The sequence below is a fragment of the Nelumbo lutea genome, chromosome 4 (genome assembly GCF_056320005.1).
Source record: "Nelumbo lutea isolate HS-2025 chromosome 4, American lotus-T2T, whole genome shotgun sequence".
Lineage (NCBI taxonomy): Eukaryota > Viridiplantae > Streptophyta > Magnoliopsida > Proteales > Nelumbonaceae > Nelumbo > Nelumbo lutea.
The window spans coordinates 51,173,791-51,190,853 of NC_142687.1; the positions used below are offsets into that span (position 1 = coordinate 51,173,791).

At 45.4% G+C, this 17,063-nt stretch overlaps 7 non-coding genes and 29 pseudogenes across 7 annotated transcripts; all 36 read left to right on the plus strand.

Annotated features, from left to right (window-relative positions):
- The first annotated feature begins 64 nt into the window (after positions 1-64).
- On the plus strand, positions 65-183 carry LOC148856503 (5S ribosomal RNA). The gene has a single exon (XR_016098052.1). It is a non-coding gene; the product is annotated as a 5S ribosomal RNA (ribosomal RNA).
- A 359-nt stretch (positions 184-542) lies between these two features.
- On the plus strand, positions 543-659 carry LOC148856504 (5S ribosomal RNA; annotated as a pseudogene).
- Positions 660-1,018: 359 nt separating this feature from the next.
- Positions 1,019-1,137, plus strand: LOC148856505 (5S ribosomal RNA). Its single transcript, XR_016098150.1, has one exon. It is a non-coding gene; the product is annotated as a 5S ribosomal RNA (ribosomal RNA).
- A 358-nt stretch (positions 1,138-1,495) lies between these two features.
- Positions 1,496-1,614, plus strand: LOC148856506 (5S ribosomal RNA; annotated as a pseudogene).
- A 359-nt stretch (positions 1,615-1,973) lies between these two features.
- Positions 1,974-2,092, plus strand: LOC148856507 (5S ribosomal RNA; annotated as a pseudogene).
- A 359-nt stretch (positions 2,093-2,451) lies between these two features.
- On the plus strand, positions 2,452-2,569 carry LOC148856508 (5S ribosomal RNA; annotated as a pseudogene).
- Positions 2,570-2,925: 356 nt separating this feature from the next.
- On the plus strand, positions 2,926-3,044 carry LOC148856509 (5S ribosomal RNA; annotated as a pseudogene).
- Positions 3,045-3,403: 359 nt separating this feature from the next.
- LOC148856510 (5S ribosomal RNA) lies at positions 3,404-3,521 on the plus strand (annotated as a pseudogene).
- Positions 3,522-3,880: 359 nt separating this feature from the next.
- Positions 3,881-3,999, plus strand: LOC148856511 (5S ribosomal RNA). The gene has a single exon (XR_016098151.1). It is a non-coding gene; the product is annotated as a 5S ribosomal RNA (ribosomal RNA).
- Positions 4,000-4,357: 358 nt separating this feature from the next.
- LOC148856512 (5S ribosomal RNA) lies at positions 4,358-4,476 on the plus strand (annotated as a pseudogene).
- Positions 4,477-4,835: 359 nt separating this feature from the next.
- On the plus strand, positions 4,836-4,954 carry LOC148856513 (5S ribosomal RNA; annotated as a pseudogene).
- A 359-nt stretch (positions 4,955-5,313) lies between these two features.
- On the plus strand, positions 5,314-5,431 carry LOC148856514 (5S ribosomal RNA; annotated as a pseudogene).
- Positions 5,432-5,787: 356 nt separating this feature from the next.
- On the plus strand, positions 5,788-5,906 carry LOC148856515 (5S ribosomal RNA; annotated as a pseudogene).
- A 359-nt stretch (positions 5,907-6,265) lies between these two features.
- LOC148856516 (5S ribosomal RNA) lies at positions 6,266-6,383 on the plus strand (annotated as a pseudogene).
- Positions 6,384-6,742: 359 nt separating this feature from the next.
- On the plus strand, positions 6,743-6,861 carry LOC148856517 (5S ribosomal RNA). Its single transcript, XR_016098152.1, has one exon. It is a non-coding gene; the product is annotated as a 5S ribosomal RNA (ribosomal RNA).
- Positions 6,862-7,219: 358 nt separating this feature from the next.
- On the plus strand, positions 7,220-7,338 carry LOC148856518 (5S ribosomal RNA; annotated as a pseudogene).
- A 359-nt stretch (positions 7,339-7,697) lies between these two features.
- Positions 7,698-7,816, plus strand: LOC148856519 (5S ribosomal RNA; annotated as a pseudogene).
- A 359-nt stretch (positions 7,817-8,175) lies between these two features.
- Positions 8,176-8,293, plus strand: LOC148856520 (5S ribosomal RNA; annotated as a pseudogene).
- A 356-nt stretch (positions 8,294-8,649) lies between these two features.
- Positions 8,650-8,768, plus strand: LOC148856521 (5S ribosomal RNA; annotated as a pseudogene).
- A 359-nt stretch (positions 8,769-9,127) lies between these two features.
- On the plus strand, positions 9,128-9,245 carry LOC148856522 (5S ribosomal RNA; annotated as a pseudogene).
- Positions 9,246-9,604: 359 nt separating this feature from the next.
- On the plus strand, positions 9,605-9,723 carry LOC148856523 (5S ribosomal RNA). The gene has a single exon (XR_016097677.1). It is a non-coding gene; the product is annotated as a 5S ribosomal RNA (ribosomal RNA).
- Positions 9,724-10,081: 358 nt separating this feature from the next.
- Positions 10,082-10,200, plus strand: LOC148856524 (5S ribosomal RNA; annotated as a pseudogene).
- A 359-nt stretch (positions 10,201-10,559) lies between these two features.
- LOC148856525 (5S ribosomal RNA) lies at positions 10,560-10,678 on the plus strand (annotated as a pseudogene).
- A 359-nt stretch (positions 10,679-11,037) lies between these two features.
- Positions 11,038-11,154, plus strand: LOC148856526 (5S ribosomal RNA; annotated as a pseudogene).
- A 359-nt stretch (positions 11,155-11,513) lies between these two features.
- On the plus strand, positions 11,514-11,632 carry LOC148856527 (5S ribosomal RNA). Its single transcript, XR_016098153.1, has one exon. It is a non-coding gene; the product is annotated as a 5S ribosomal RNA (ribosomal RNA).
- A 358-nt stretch (positions 11,633-11,990) lies between these two features.
- LOC148856528 (5S ribosomal RNA) lies at positions 11,991-12,109 on the plus strand (annotated as a pseudogene).
- Positions 12,110-12,468: 359 nt separating this feature from the next.
- LOC148856529 (5S ribosomal RNA) lies at positions 12,469-12,587 on the plus strand (annotated as a pseudogene).
- A 359-nt stretch (positions 12,588-12,946) lies between these two features.
- On the plus strand, positions 12,947-13,064 carry LOC148856530 (5S ribosomal RNA; annotated as a pseudogene).
- Positions 13,065-13,421: 357 nt separating this feature from the next.
- LOC148856531 (5S ribosomal RNA) lies at positions 13,422-13,540 on the plus strand (annotated as a pseudogene).
- Positions 13,541-13,899: 359 nt separating this feature from the next.
- Positions 13,900-14,016, plus strand: LOC148856532 (5S ribosomal RNA; annotated as a pseudogene).
- A 359-nt stretch (positions 14,017-14,375) lies between these two features.
- Positions 14,376-14,494, plus strand: LOC148856533 (5S ribosomal RNA). The gene has a single exon (XR_016098154.1). It is a non-coding gene; the product is annotated as a 5S ribosomal RNA (ribosomal RNA).
- Positions 14,495-14,852: 358 nt separating this feature from the next.
- Positions 14,853-14,971, plus strand: LOC148856534 (5S ribosomal RNA; annotated as a pseudogene).
- A 359-nt stretch (positions 14,972-15,330) lies between these two features.
- On the plus strand, positions 15,331-15,449 carry LOC148856535 (5S ribosomal RNA; annotated as a pseudogene).
- A 359-nt stretch (positions 15,450-15,808) lies between these two features.
- On the plus strand, positions 15,809-15,926 carry LOC148856536 (5S ribosomal RNA; annotated as a pseudogene).
- Positions 15,927-16,282: 356 nt separating this feature from the next.
- LOC148856537 (5S ribosomal RNA) lies at positions 16,283-16,401 on the plus strand (annotated as a pseudogene).
- Positions 16,402-16,759: 358 nt separating this feature from the next.
- LOC148856538 (5S ribosomal RNA) lies at positions 16,760-16,877 on the plus strand (annotated as a pseudogene).
- Positions 16,878-17,063: the final 186 nt, after the last annotated feature.

Here is a 17,063-nt window from a genome sequence, read left to right on the forward strand (position 1 = left end):
AAATAATTAATGGAGGGGAACAAGATAGTGAGTGCATAAAGATTTAAGCGAGCAAAAAGCAAACGGGTGCGATCATACCAGCACTAATGCACCGGATCCCATCAGAACTCCGAAGTTAAGCATGCTTGGGCAAGAGTAGTACTAGGATTGGTGACCTCCTGGGAAGTCCTCGTGTTGCACCCCAATTTTATTAATATTTTATTTTTGATATACTATTTGCAAATTCCATATGTCGTTTCGGCGAGACAACTGGAAACAACGCGCTGGATACTCATACCATTTGCGGCACGATCGTCATAACTAAATGGGAACGGTGCAAAACCGGGCTTTTGGCATTCGTCGTGCATTGTGGGCCCCGCGATATTATTGCATCTATCCGGGGCTGCGGCAGATCTGGAAAGGAATAACTCCGCTCACGTGGAAGCATGTGCACGGTTACCATGGGAGGAAAGTTGCATACACCATTTTTTCAAGTCTGAAAGAATTAATGGAGCGCAGCAAGATAGTGAGTGCACAAAGATTTAAGCGAGTAAGAAGAAAATGGGTGCGATCATACCAGCACTAAAGCATCGGATCCCATTTGAACTCCGAAGTTAAGAGTTCTTGCGAGAGTAGTACTAAGATTGGTGACCTCCAAGGAAGTCCTCGTGTTGCACCCCAATTTTATTAATATTTTATTTTTGATATACTATTTGCAAATTCCATATGTCGTTTCGGCGAGACAACTAGAAACAACACGCCGGATACTCGGACCATTTGCGGCACGATCGTCATTACTGAATGGGAATGGTGCAAAACCGGGCTTTTGGCAATCGTCGTGCATTGTGGGCCCCATGATATTATTGCATCTATCCGGGGCTGCGGATGATCTGGAAAGGAATAACTCCGCTCACGTGGGAGTTTGTGCACGGTTACCAAGGGAGGAAAGTTGCATACACCATTTTTTCAAGTCCGAAAGAATTAATGGAGGGGAGCAAGATAGTGAGTGCATAAAGATTTAAGCGAGCAAGAAGCAAATGGGTGCGATCATACCAGCACTAATACACCGGATCCCATCAGAACTCCGAAGTTAAGCGTGCTTGGGCGAGAGTAGTACTAAGATTGGTGATCTCCTACGAAGTCCTCGTGTTGCACCCCAATTTTATTAATATTTTATTTTTGATATACTATTTGCAAATTCCATATGTCATTTCGGCGAGACAACTGGAAACAACGCGCCGGATACTCCGAGCATTTGCGGTTCGATCGTCACTATTGAATGGGAACGGTGCAAAACCGGGCTTTGGGTGTTCGTCGTGGATTATGGGCCCCGCGATAGTATTGCATCTATCCGGGGCAGCGGCAGATCTGGAAATGAATAATTCCGCTCACGTGGGAGCTTGTGCACGGGTACCAAGGGAGGAAAGTTGCATACACCGTTTTTTCAAGTCTGAAGAATTAATGGAGGGGAGCATGATAGTGAGTGCATAAAGATTTAAGCGAGCAAGAAGCAATCGGGTGTGATCATACCAGCACTAATACACCGGATCCCATCAGAACTCCGAAGTTAAGCGTGCTTGGGCGAGAGTAGTACTAGGATTGGTGAACTCCTAGGAAGTCCTCGTGTTGCACCCCAATTTTATTAAAATTTCATTTTTGATATACTATTTTCAAATTCCATATGTCGTTTCGGCGAGACAACTGGAAACAACGCGCCGGATACTCGGAGCATTTGCGGTTCGATCGTCATTACTGAATGGGAACGGTGCAAAACCGGGATTTGGGCGTTCGTCGTGGATTGTGGGCCCCGCGATATTATTGCATCTATCCGGGGCTGCGGCAGATCTGGAAATGAATAACTCCGCTCACGTGGGAGCTTGTGCACGGGTACCAAGGGAGGAAAGTTGCATACACCATTTTTTAATGTCTGAAAGAATTAATGGAGGGGAGAAAAATAGTGAGTGCATAAAGATTTAAGCGAGCAAGAAGAAAATGGGTGCGATCATACAAGCACTAATGCATCGGATCCCATTTGAACTCCGAAGTTAAGCGTGCTTGGGCGAGAGTAGTACTAGGATTGGTGAACTCCTAGAAAGTCCTCGTGTTGCACCCCAATTTTATTAAAATTTTATTTTTGATATACTATTTTCAAATTCCATATGTCGTTTCGGCGAGACAACTGGAAACAACGCGCCGGATACTCGGAGCATTTGCGGTTCGATCGTCATTACTGAATGGGAACGGTGCAAAACCGAGATTTGGGCATTCGTCGTGGATTGTGGGCCCCGCGATATTATTGCATCTATCCGGGGCTGCGGCAGATCTGGAAATGAATAACTCCGCTCACTTGGGAGCTTGTGCACGGGTACCAAGGGAGGAAAGTTGCATACACCGTTTTTTAAAGTCTGAAAGAATTAATGGAGGGGAGAAAAATAGTGAGTGCATAAAGATTTAAGCGAGCAAGAAGAAAATTGGTGCGATCATACAAGCACTATTGCATCGGATCCCATTTGAACTCCGAAGTTAAGCGTTCTTGGCGAGAGTAGTACTAGGATTGGTGACCTCCTAGGAAGTCCTCGTGTTGCACCCCAATTTTATTAATATTTTATTTTTGATATACTATTTTCAAATTCCATATGTCGTTTCGGCGAGACAACTGGAAACAACGCGCCGGATACTCGGAGCATTTACGGTTCGATCGTCATTACTGAATGGTAACGGTGCAAACTGGGATTTGGGCGTTCGTCGTGGATTGTGGGCCCCGCGATATTATTGCATCTATCCGGGCTGCGGCAGATCTGGAAATGAATAACTCCGCTCACGTGGGAGCTTGTGCACGGGTACCAAGGGAGGAAAGTTGCATACACCATTTTTTCAAGTCTGAAGAATTAATGGAGGGGAGCATGATAGTGAGTGCATAAAGATTTAAGCGAGCAAGAAGCAATCGGGTGCGATCAAACCAGCACTAATACACCGGATCCCATCAGAACTCCGAAGATAAGCGTGCTTGGGCGAGAGTAGTACTAGGATTGGTGAACTCCTAGAAAGTCCACGTGTTGCACCCCAATTTTATTAAAATTTTATTTTTGATATACTATTTTCAAATTCCATATGTCGTTTCGGCGAGACAACTGGAAACAACACGCCGGATACTCGGAGCATTTGCGGTTCGATCGTCATTACTGAATGGTAACAGTGCAAAACCGGGATTTGGGCATTCGTCGTGGATTGTGGGCCCCGCGATATTATTGCATCTATCCGGGGCTGCGGCAGATCTGGAAATGAATAACTCCGCTCACGTGGGAGCTTGTGCACGGGTACCAAGGGAGGAAAGTTGCATACACCGTTTTTTCAAGTCTGAAAGAATTAATGGAGGGGAGAAAAATAGTGAGTGCATAAAGATTTAAGCGAGCAAGAAGAAAATGGGTGCGATCATACAAGCACTAATTCATCGGATCCCATTTGAACTCCGAAGTTAAGCGTTCTTGGCGAGAGTAGTACTAGGATTGGTGACCTCCTACGAAGTCCTCGTGTTGCACCCCAATTTTATTAATATTTTATTTTTGATATACTATTTGCAAATTCCATATGTCGTTTCGGCGAGACAACTAGAAACAACACGCCGGATACTCGGACCATTTGCGGCACGATCGTCATTACTGAATGGCAACGGTGCAAAACCGGGCTTTTGGCAATCGTCGTGCATTGTGGGCCCCATGATATTATTGCATCTATCCGGGGCTGCGGAAGATCTACAAAGGAATAACTCCGCTCACGTGGGAGTTTGTGCACGGTTACCAAGGGAGGAAAGTTGCATACACCATTTTTTCAAGTCCGAAAGAATTAATGGAGGGGAGCAAGATAGTGAGTGCATAAAGATTTAAGCGAGCAAGAAGCAAATGGGTGCGATCATACCAGCACTAATACACCGGATCCCATCAGAACTCCGAAGTTAAGCGTGCTTGGGCGAGAGTAGTACTAAGATTGGTGATCTCCTACGAAGTCCTCGTGTTGCACCCCAATTTTATTAATATTTTATTTTTGATATACTATTTGCAAATTCCATATGTCATTTCGGCGAGACAACTGGAAACAACGCGCCGGATACTCAGAGCATTTGCGGTTCGATCGTCACTATTGAATGGGAACGGTGCAAAACCGGGCTTTGGGTGTTCGTCGTGCATTATGGGCCCCGCGATAGTATTGCATCTATCCGGGGCTGCGGCAGATCTGGAAATGAATAATTCCGCTCACGTGGGAGCTTGTGCACGGGTACCAAGGGAGGAAAGTTGCATACACCGTTTTTTCAAGTCTAAAGAATTAATGGAGGGGAGCATGATAGTGAGTGCATAAAGATTTAAGCGAGCAAGAAGCAATCGGGTGTGATCATACCAGCACTAATACACCGGATCCCATCAGAACTCCGAAGTTAAGCGTGCTTGGGCGAGAGTAGTACTAGGATTGGTGAACTCCTAGGAAGTCCTCGTGTTGCACCCCAATTTTATTAAAATTTTATTTTTGATATACTATTTTCAAATTCCATATGTCGTTTCGGCGAGACAACTGGAAACAACGCGCCGGATACTCGGAGCATTTGCGGTTCGATCGTCATTACTGAATGGGAACGGTGCAAAACCGGGATTTGGGCGTTCGTCGTGGATTGTGGGCCCCGTGATATTATTGCATCTATCCGGGGCTGCGGCAGATCTGGAAATGAATAACTCCGCTCACGTGGGAGCTTGTGCACGGGTACCAAGGGAGGAAAGTTGCATACACCATTTTTTAATGTCTGAAAGAATTAATGGAGGGGAGAAAAATAGTGAGTGCATAAAGATTTAAGCGAGCAAGAAGAAAATGGGTGCGATCATACAAGCACTAATGCATCGGATCCCATTTGAACTCCGAAGTTAAGCGTGCTTGGGCGAGAGTAGTACTAGGATTGGTGAACTCCTAGAAAGTCCTCGTGTTGCACCCCAATTTTATTAAAATTTTATTTTTGATATACTATTTTCAAATTCCATATGTCGTTTCGGCGAGACAACTGGAAACAACGCGCCGGATACTCGGAGCATTTGCGGTTCGATCGTCATTACTGAATGGGAACGGTGCAAAACCGAGATTTGGGCATTCGTCGTGGATTGTGGGCCCCGCGATATTATTGCATCTATCCGGGGCTGCGGCAGATCTGGAAATGAATAACTCCGCTCACTTGGGAGCTTGTGCACGGGTACCAAGGGAGGAAAGTTGCATACACCGTTTTTTAAAGTCTGAAAGAATTAATGGAGGGGAGAAAAATAGTGAGTGCATAAAGATTTAAGCGAGCAAGAAGAAAATTGGTGCGATCATACAAGCACTATTGCATCGGATCCCATTTGAACTCCGAAGTTAAGCGTTCTTGGCGAGAGTAGTACTAGGATTGGTGACCTCCTAGGAAGTCCTCGTGTTGCACCCCAATTTTATTAATATTTTATTTTTGATATACTATTTTCAAATTCCATATGTCGTTTCGGCGAGACAACTGGAAACAACGCGCCGGATACTCGGAGCATTTACGGTTCGATCGTCATTACTGAATGGTAACGGTGCAAACCGGGATTTGGGCGTTCGTCGTGGATTGTGGGCCCCGCGATATTATTGCATCTATCCGGGCTGCGGCAGATCTGGAAATGAATAACTCCGCTCACGTGGGAGCTTGTGCACGGGTACCAAGGGAGGAAAGTTGCATACACCATTTTTTCAAGTCTGAAGAATTAATGGAGGGGAGCATGATAGTGAGTGCATAAAGATTTAAGCGAGCAAGAAGCAAACGGGTGCGATCAATCCAGCACTAATACACCGGATCCCATCAGAACTCCGAAGTTAAGCGTGCTTGGGCGAGAGTAGTACTAGGATTGGTGAACTCCTAGAAAGTCCTCGTGTTGCACCCCAATTTTATTAAAATTTTATTTTCGATATACTATTTTCAAATTCCATATGTCGTTTCGGCGAGACAACTGGAAACAACACGCCGGATACTCATAGCATTTGCGGTTCGATCGTCATTACTGAATGGGAACAGTGCAAAACCGGGATTTGGGCATTCGTCGTGGATTGTGGGCCCCGCGATATTATTGCATCTATCCGGGGCTGCGGCAGATCTGGAAATGAATAACTCCGCTCACGTGGGAGCTTGTGCACGGGTACCAAGGGAGGAAAGTTGCATACACCGTTTTTTCAAGTCTGAAAGAATTAATGGAGCGGAGAAAAATAGTGAGTGCATAAAGATTTAAGCGAGCAAGAAGAAAATGGGTGCGATCATACAAGCACTAAATCATCGGATCCCATTTGAACTCCGAAGTTAAGCGTTCTTGGCGAGAGTAGTACTAGGATTGGTGACCTCCAAGGAAGTCCTCGTCTTGCACCCCAATTTTATTAATATTTTATTTTTGATATACTATTTGCAAATTCCATATGTCGTTTCGGCGAGACAACTAGAAACAACACGCCGGATACTCGGACCATTTGCGGCACGATCGTCATTACTGAATGGGAATGGTGCAAAACCGGGCTTTTGGCAATCGTCGTGCATTGTGGGCCCCATGATATTATTGCATCTATCCGGGGCTGCGGATGATCTGGAAAGGAATAACTCCGCTCACGTGGGAGTTTGTGCACGGTTACCAAGGGAGGAAAGTTGCATACACGACTTTTTCAAGTCCGAAAGAATTAATGGAGGGGAGCAAGATAGTGAGTGCATAATGATTTAAGCGAGCAAGAAGCAAATGGGTGCGATCATACCAGCACTAATACACCGGATCCCATCAGAACTCCGAAGTTAAGCGTGCTTGGGCGAGAGTAGTACTAAGATTGGTGATCTCCTACGAAGTCCTCGTGTTGCACCCCAATTTTATTAATATTTTATTTTTGATATACTATTTGCAAATTCCATATGTCATTTCGGCGAGACAACTGGAAACAACGCGCCGGATACTCGGAGCATTTGCGGTTCGATCGTCACTATTGAATGGGAACGGTGCAAAACCGGGCTTTGGGTGTTCGTCGTGCATTATGGGCCCCGCGATAGTATTGCATCTATCCGGGGCTGCGGCAGATCTGGAAATGAATAATTCCGCTCACGTGGGAGCTTGTGCACGGGTACCAAGGGAGGAAAGTTGCATACACCGTTTTTTCAAGTCTGAAGAATTAATGGAGGGGAGCATGATAGTGAGTGCATAAAGATTTAAGCGAGCAAGAAGCAATCGGGTGTGATCATACCAGCACTAATACACCGGATCCCATCAGAACTCCGAAGTTAAGCGTGCTTGGGCGAGAGTAGTACTAGGATTGGTGAACTCCTAGGAAGTCCTCGTGTTGCACCCCAATTTTATTAAAATTTTATTTTTGATATACTATTTTCAAATTCCATATGTCGTTTCGGCGAGACAACTGGAAACAACGCGCCGGATACTCGGAGCATTTGCGGTTCGATCGTCATTACTGAATGGGAACGGTGCAAAACCGGGATTTGGGCGTTCGTCGTGGATTGTGGGCCCCGCGATATTATTGCATCTATCCGGGGCTGCGGCAGATCTGGAAATGAATAACTCCGCTCACGTGGGAGCTTGTGCACGGGTACCAAGGGAGGAAAGTTGCATACACCGTTTTTTAATGTCTGAAAGAATTAATGGAGGGGAGAAAAATAGTGAGTGCATAAAGATTTAAGCGAGCAAGAAGAAAATGGGTGCGATCATACAAGCACTAATGCATCGGATCCCATTTGAACTCCGAAGTTAAGCGTGCTTGGGCGAGAGTAGTACTAGGATTGGTGAACTCCTAGAAAGTCCTCGTGTTGCACCCCAATTTTATTAAAATTTTATTTTTGATATACTATTTTCAAATTCCATATGTCGTTTCGGCGAGACAACTGGAAACAACGCGCCGGATACTCGGAGCATTTGCGGTTCGATCGTCATTACTGAATGGGAACGGTGCAAAACCGAGATTTGGGCATTCGTCGTGGATTGTGGGCCCCGCGATATTATTGCATCTATCCGGGGCTGCGGCAGATCTGGAAATGAATAACTCCGCTCACTTGGGAGCTTGTGCACGGGTACCAAGGGAGGAAAGTTGCATACACCGTTTTTTCAAGTCTGAAAGAATTAATGGAGGGGAGAAAAATAGTGAGTGCATAAAGATTTAAGCGAGCAAGAAGAAAATTGGTGCGATCATACAAGCACTATTGCATCGGATCCCATTTGAACTCCGAAGTTAAGCGTTCTTGGCGAGAGTAGTACTAGGATTGGTGACCTCCTAGGAAGTCCACGTGTTGCACCCCAATTTTATTAATATTTTATTTTTGATATACTATTTTCAAATTCCATATGTCGTTTCGGCGAGACAACTGGAAACAACGCGCCGGATACTCGGAGCATTTACGGTTCGATCGTCATTACTGAATGGTAACGGTGCAAACTGGGATTTGGGCGTTAGTCGTGGATTGTGGGCCCCGCGATATTTTTGCATCTATCCGGGCTGCGGCAGATCTGGAAATGAATAACTCCGCTCACGTGGGAGCTTGTGCACGGGTACCAAGGGAGGAAAGTTGCATACACCATTTTTTCAAGTCTGAAGAATTAATGGAGGGGAGCATGATAGTGAGTGCATAAAGATTTAAGCGAGCAAGAAGCAATCGGGTGCGATCAATCCAGCACTAATACACCGGATCCCATCAGAACTCCGAAGTTAAGCGTGCTTGGGCGAGAGTAGTACTAGGATTGGTGAACTCCTAGAAAGTCCTCGTGTTGCACCCCAATTTTATTAAAATTTTATTTTTGATATACTATTTTCAAATTCCATATGTCGTTTCGGCGAGACAACTGGAAACAACACGCCGGATACTCGGAGCATTTGCGGTTCGATCGTCATTACTGAATGGGAACGGTGCAAAACCGGGATTTGGGCATTCGTCCTGGATTGTGGGCCCCGCGATATTATTGCATCTATCCGGGGCTGCGGCAGATCTGGAAATGAATAACTCCGCTCACGTGGGAGCTTGTGCACGGGTACCAAGGGAGGAAAGTTGCATACACCGTTTTTTCAAGTCTGAAAGAATTAATGGAGGGGAGAAAAATAGTGAGTGCATAAAGATTTAAGCGAGCAAGAAGAAAATGGGTGCGAGCATACAAGCACTAATGCATCGGATCCCATTTGAACTCCGAAGTTAAGCGTTCTTGGCGAGAGTAGTACTAGGATTGGTGACCTCCTACGAAGTCCTCGTGTTGCACCCCAATTTTATTAATATTTTATTTTTGATATACTATTTGCAAATTCCATATGTCGTTTCCGCGAGACAACTAGAAACAACACGCCGGATACTCGGACCATTTGCGGCACGATCGTCATTACTAAATGGGAACGGTGCAAAACCGGGCTTTTGGCAATCGTCGTGCATTGTGGGCCCCATGATATTATTGCATCTATCCGGGGCTGCGGATGATCTAGAAAGGAATAACTCCGCTCACGTGGGAGTTTGTGCACGGTTACCAAGGGAGGAAAGTTGCATACACGATTTTTTCAAGTCCGAAAGAATTAATGGAGGGGAGCAAAATAGTGAGTGCATAAAGATTTAAGCGAGCAAGAAGCAAATGGGTGCGATCATACCAGCACTAATACACCGGATCCCATCAGAACTCCGAAGTTAAGCGTGCTTGGGCGAGAGTAGTACTAAGATTGGTGACCTCCTACGAAGTCCTCGTGTTGCACCCCAATTTTATTAATATTTTATTTTTGATATACTATTTGCAAATTCCATATGTCATTTCGGCGAGACAACTGGAAACAACGCGCCGGATACTCGGAGCATTAGCGGTTCGATCGTCACTACTGAATGGGAACGGTGCAAAACCGGGCTTTGGGTGTTCGTCGTGCATTATGGGCCCCGCGATAGTATTGCATCTATCCGGGGCTGCGGCAGATCTGGAAATGAATAACTCCGCTCACGTGGGAGCTTGTGCACGGGTACCAAGGGAGGAAAGTTGCATACACCGTTTTTTCAAGTCTAAAGAATTAATGGAGGGGAGCATGATAGTGAGTGCATAAAGATTTAAGCGAGCAAGAAGCAATCGGGTGTGATCATACCAGCACTAATACACCGGATCCCATCAGAACTCCGAAGTTAAGCGTGCTTGGGCGAGAGTAGTACTAGGATTGGTGAACTCCTAGGAAGTCCTCGTGTTGCACCCCAATTTTATTAAAATTTTATTTTTGATATACTATTTTCAAATTCCATATGTCGTTTCGGCGAGACAACTGGAAACAACGCGCCGGATACTCGGAGCATTTGCGGTTCGATCGTCATTACTGAATGGGAACGGTGCAAAACCGGGATTTGGGCGTTCGTCGTGGATTGTGGGCCCCGCGATATTATTGCATCTATCCGGGGCTGCGGCAGATCTGGAAATGAATAACTCCGCTCACGTGGGAGCTTGTGCACGGGTACCAAGGGAGGAAAGTTGCATACACCATTTTTTAATGTCTGAAAGAATTAATGGAGGGGAGAAAAATAGTGAGTGCATAAAGATTTAAGCGAGCAAGAAGAAAATGGGTGCGATCATACAAGCACTAATGCATCGGATCCCATTTGAACTCCGAAGTTAAGCGTGCTTGGGCGAGAGTAGTACTAGGATTGGTGAACTCCTAGAAAGTCCTCGTGTTGCACCCCAATTTTATTAAAATTTTATTTTTGATATACTATTTTCAAATTCCATATGTCATTTCGGCGAGACAACTGGAAACAACGCGCCGGATACTCGGAGCATTTGCGGTTCGATCGTCATTACTGAATGGGAACGGTGCAAAACCGAGATTTGGGCATTCGTCGTGCATTGTGGGCCCCGCGATATTATTGCATCTATCCGGGGCTGCGGCAGATCTGGAAAGGAATAACTCCGCTCACGTGGAAGCATGTGCACGGTTACCAAGGGAGGAAAGTTGCATACACCATTTTTTCAAGTCTGAAAGAATTAATGGAGCGCAGCAAGATAGTGAGTGCACAAAGATTTAAGCGAGTAAGAAGAAAATGGGTGCGATCATACCAGCACTAAAGCATCGGATCCCATTTGAACTCCGAAGTTAAGAGTTCTTGCGAGAGTAGTACTAAGATTGGTGACCTCCAAGGAAGTCCTCGTGTTGCACCCCAATTTTATTAATATTTTATTTTTGATATACTATTTGCAAATTCCATATGTCGTTTCGGCGAGACAACTAGAAACAACACGCCGGATACTCGGACCATTTGCGGCACGATCGTCATTACTGAATGGGAATGGTGCAAAACCGGGCTTTTGGCAATCGTCGTGCATTGTGGGCCCCATGATATTATTGCATCTATCCGGGGCTGCGGATGATCTGGAAAGGAATAACTCCGCTCACGTGGGAGTTTGTGCACGGTTACCAAGGGAGGAAAGTTGCATACACGATTTTTTCAAGTCCGAAAGAATTAATGGAGGGGAGCAAGATAGTGAGTGCATAAAGATTTAAGCGAGCAAGAAGCAAATGGGTGCGATCATACCAGCACTAATACACCGGATCCCATCAGAACTCCGAAGTTAAGCGTGCTTGGGCGAGAGTAGTACTAAGATTGGTGATCTCCTACGAAGTCCTCGTGTTGCACCCCAATTTTATTAATATTTTATTTTTGATATACTATTTGCAAATTCCATATGTCATTTCGGCGAGACAACTGGAAACAACGCGCCGGATACTCGGAGCATTTGCGGTTCGATCGTCACTATTGAATGGGAACGGTGCAAAACCGGGCTTTGGGTGTTCGTCGTGCATTATGGGCCCCGCGATAGTATTGCATCTATCCGGGGCTGCGGCAGATCTGGAAATGAATAATTCCGCTCACGTGGGAGCTTGTGCACGGGTACCAAGGGAGGAAAGTTGCATACACCGTTTTTTCAAGTCTGAAGAATTAATGGAGGGGAGCATGATAGTGAGTGCATAAAGATTTAAGCGAGCAAGAAGCAATCGGGTGTGATCATACCAGCACTAATACACCGGATCCCATCAGAACTCCGAAGTTAAGCGTGCTTGGGCGAGAGTAGTACTAGGATTGGTGAACTCCTAGGAAGTCCTCGTGTTGCACCCCAATTTTATTAAAATTTTATTTTTGATATACTATTTTCAAATTCCATATGTCGTTTCGGCGAGACAACTGGAAACAACGCGCCGGATACTCGGAGCATTTGCGGTTCGATCGTCATTACTGAATGGGAACGGTGCAAAACCGGGATTTGGGCGTTCGTCGTGGATTGTGGGCCCCGCGATATTATTGCATCTATCCGGGGCTGCGGCAGATCTGGAAATGAATAACTCCGCTCACGTGGGAGCTTGTGCACGGGTACCAAGGGAGGAAAGTTGCATACACCGTTTTTTAATGTCTGAAAGAATTAATGGAGGGGAGAAAAATAGTGAGTGCATAAAGATTTAAGCGAGCAAGAAGAAAATGGGTGCGATCATACAAGCACTAATGCATCGGATCCCATTTGAACTCCGAAGTTAAGCGTGCTTGGGCGAGAGTAGTACTAGGATTGGTGAACTCCTAGAAAGTCCTCGTGTTGCACCCCAATTTTATTAAAATTTTATTTTTGATATACTATTTTCAAATTCCATATGTCGTTTCGGCGAGACAACTGGAAACAACGCGCCGGATACTCAGAGCATTTGCGGTTCGATCGTCATTACTGAATGGGAACGGTGCAAAACCGAGATTTGGGCATTCGTCGTGGATTGTGGGCCCCGCGATATTATTGCATCTATCCGGGGCTGCGGCAGATCTGGAAATGAATAACTCCGCTCACTTGGGAGCTTGTGCACGGGTACCAAGGGAGGAAAGTTGCATACACCGTTTTTTAAAGTCTGAAAGAATTAATGGAGGGGAGAAAAATAGTGAGTGCATAAAGATTTAAGCGAGCAAGAAGAAAATTGGTGCGATCATACAAGCACTATTGCATCGGATCCCATTTGAACTCCGAAGTTAAGCGTTCTTGGCGAGAGTAGTACTAGGATTGGTGACCTCCTAGGAAGTCCTCGTGTTGCACCCCAATTTTATTAATATTTTATTTTTGATATACTATTTTCAAATTCCATATGTCGTTTCGGCGAGACAACTGGAAACAACGCGCCGGATACTCGGAGCATTTACGGTTCGATCGTCATTACTGAATGGTAACGGTGCAAACTGGGATTTGGGCGTTCGTCGTGGATTGTGGGCCCCACGATATTATTGCATCTATCCGGGCTGCGGCAGATCTGGAAATGAATAACTCCACTCACGTGGGAGCTTGTGCACCGGTACCAAGGGAGGAAAGTTGCATACACCATTTTTTAATGTCTGAAAGAATTAATGGAGGGGAGAAAAATAGTGAGTGCATAAAGATTTAAGCGAGCAAGAAGAAAACGGGTGCGATCAAACAAGCACTAATGCATCGGATCCCATCTGAACTCCGAAGTTAAGCGTGCTTGGGCGAGAGTAGTACTAGGATTGGTGAACTCCTAGAAAGTCCTCGTGTTGCACCCCAATTTTATTAAAATTTTATTTTTGATATACTATTTTCAAATTCCATATGTCATTTCGGCGAGACAACTGGAAACAACGCGCCGGATACTCGGAGCATTTGCGGTTCGATCGTCATTACTGAATGGGAACGGTGCAAAACCGAGATTTGGGCATTCGTCGTGGATTGTGGGCCCCGCGATATTATTGCATCTATCCGGGGCTGCGGCAGATCTGGAAAGGAATAACTCCGCTCACGTGGAAGCATGTGCACGGGTACCAAGGGAGGAAAGTTGCATACACCATTTTTTCAAGTCTGAAAGAATTAATGGAGCGCAGCAAGATAGTGAGTGCACAAAGATTTAAGCGAGCAAGAAGAAAATGGGTGCGATCATACCAGCACTAAAGCATCGGATCCCATTTGAACTCCGAAGTTAAGAGTTCTTGCGAGAGTAGTACTAAGATTGGTGACCTCCAAGGAAGTCCTCGTGTTGCACCCCAATTTTATTAATATTTTATTTTTGATATACTATTTGCAAATTCCATATGTCGTTTCGGCGAGACAACTAGAAACAACACGCCGGATACTCGGATCATTTGCGGCACGATCGTCATTACTGAATGGGAATGGTGCAAAACCGGGCTTTTGGCAATCGTCGTGCATTGTGGGCCCCATGATATTATTGCATCTATCCCGGGCTGCGGATGATCTGGAAAGGAATAACTCCGCTCACGTGGGAGTTTGTGCACGGTTACCAAGGGAGGAAAGTTGCATACACGATTTTTTCAAGTCCGAAAGAATTAATGGAGGGGAGCAAGATAGTGAGTGCATAAAGATTTAAGCGAGCAAGAAGCAAATGGGTGCGATCATACCAGCACTAATACACCGGATCCCATCAGAACTCCGAAGTTAAGCGTGCTTGGGCGAGAGTAGTACTAAGATTGGTGATCTCCTACGAAGTCCTCGTGTTGCACCCCAATTTTATTAATATTTTATTTTTGATATACTATTTGCAAATTCCATATGTCATTTCGGCGAGACAACTGGAAACAACGCGCCGGATACTCGGAGCATTTGCGGTTCGATCGTCACTATTGAATGGGAACGGTGCAAAACCGGGCTTTGGGTGTTCGTCGTGCATTATGGGCCCCGCGATAGTATTGCATCTATCCGGGGCTGCGGCAGATCTGGAAATGAATAATTCCGCTCACGTGGGAGCTTGTGCACGGGTACCAAGGGAGGAAAGTTGCATACACCGTTTTTTCAAGTCTGAAGAATTAATGGAGGGGAGCATGATAGTGAGTGCATAAAGATTTAAGCGAGCAAGAAGCAATCGGGTGTGATCATACCAGCACTAATACACCGGATCCCATCAGAACTCCGAAGTTAAGCGTGCTTGGGCGAGAGTAGTACTAGGATTGGTGAACTCCTAGGAAGTCCTCGTGTTGCACCCCAATTTTATTAAAATTTTATTTTTGATATACTATTTTCAAATTCCATATGTCGTTTCGGCGAGACAACTGGAAACAACGCGCCGGATACTCGGAGCATTTGCGGTTCGATCGTCATTACTGAATGGGAACGGTGCAAAACCGGGATTTGGGCGTTCGTCGTGGATTGTGGGCCCCGCGATATTATTGCATCTATCCGGGGCTGCGGCAGATCTGGAAATGAATAACTCCGCTCACGTGGGAGCTTGTGCACGGGTACCAAGGGAGGAAAGTTGCATACACCGTTTTTTAATGTCTGAAAGAATTAATGGAGGGGAGAAAAATAGTGAGTGCATAAAGATTTAAGCGAGCAAGAAGAAAATGGGTGCGATCATACAAGCACTAATGCATCGGATCCCATTTGAACTCCGAAGTTAACCGTGCTTGGGCGAGAGTAGTACTAGGATTGGTGAACTCCTAGAAAGTCCTCGTGTTGCACCCCAATTTTATTAAAATTTTATTTTTGATATACTATTTTCAAATTCCATATGTCGTTTCGGCGAGACAACTGGAAACAACGCGCCGGATACTCAGAGCATTTGCGGTTCGATCGTCATTACTGAATGGGAATGGTGCAAAACCGAGATTTGGGCATTCGTCGTGGATTGTGGGCCCCGCGATATTATTGCATCTATCCGGGGCTGCGGCAGATCTGGAAATGAATAACTCCGCTCACTTGGGAGCTTGTGCACGGGTACCAAGGGAGGAAAGTTGCATACACCGTTTTTTAAAGTCTGAAAGAATTAATGGAGGGGAGAAAAATAGTGAGTGCATAAAGATTTAAGCGAGCAAGAAGAAAATTGGTGCGATCATACAAGCACTATTGCATCGGATCCCATTTGAACTCCGAAGTTAAGCGTTCTTGGCGAGAGTAGTACTAGGATTGGTGACCTCCTAGGAAGTCCTCGTGTTGCACCCCAATTTTATTAATATTTTATTTTTGATATACTATTTTCAAATTCCATATGTCGTTTCGGCGAGACAACTGGAAACAACGCGCCGGATACTCGGAGCATTTACGGTTCGATCGTCATTACTGAATGGTAACGGTGCAAACTGGGATTTGGGCGTTCGTCGTGGATTGTGGGCCCCGCGATATTATTGCATCTATCCGGGCTGCGGCAGATCTGGAAATGAATAACTCCGCTCACGTGGGAGCTTGTGCACGGGTACCAAGGGAGGAAAGTTGCATACACCATTTTTTCAAGTCTGAAGAATTAATGGAGGGGAGCATGATAGTGAGTGCATAAAGATTTAAGCGAGCAAGAAGCAATCGGGTGCGATCAATCCAGCACTAATACACCGGATCCCATCAGAACTCCGAAGTTAAGCGTGCTTGGGCGAGAGTAGTACTAGGATTGGTGAACTCCTAGAAAGTCCTCGTGTTGCACCCCAATTTTATTAAAATTTTATTTTTGATATACTATTTTCAAATTCCATATGTCGTTTCGGCGAGACAACTGGAAACAACACGCCGGATACTCGGAGCATTTGCGGTTCGATCGTCATTACTGAATGGGAACGGTGCAAAACCGGGATTTGGCATTCGTCGTGGATTGTGGGCCCCGCGATATTATTGCATCTATCCGGGGCTGCGGCAGATCTGGAAATGAATAACTCCGCTCACGTGGGAGCTTGTGCACGGGTACCAAGGGAGGAAAGTTGCATACACCGTTTTTTCAAGTCTGAAAGAATTAATGGAGGGGAGAAAAATAGTGAGTGCATAAAGATTTAAGCGAGCAAGAAGAAAATGGGTGCGATCATACAAGCACTAATGCATCGGATCCCATTTGAACTCCGAAGTTAAGCGTTCTTGGCGAGAGTAGTACTAGGATTGGTGACCTCCTAGGAAGTCCTCGTGTTGCACCCCAATTTTATTAATATTTTATTTTTGATATACTATTTGCAAATTCCATATGTCGTTTCGGCGAGACAACTAGAAACAACACGCCGGATACTCGGACCATTTGCGGCACGATCGTCATTACTGAATGGGAATGGTGCAAAACCGGGCTTTTGGCAATCGTCGTGCATTGTGGGCCCCATGATATTATTG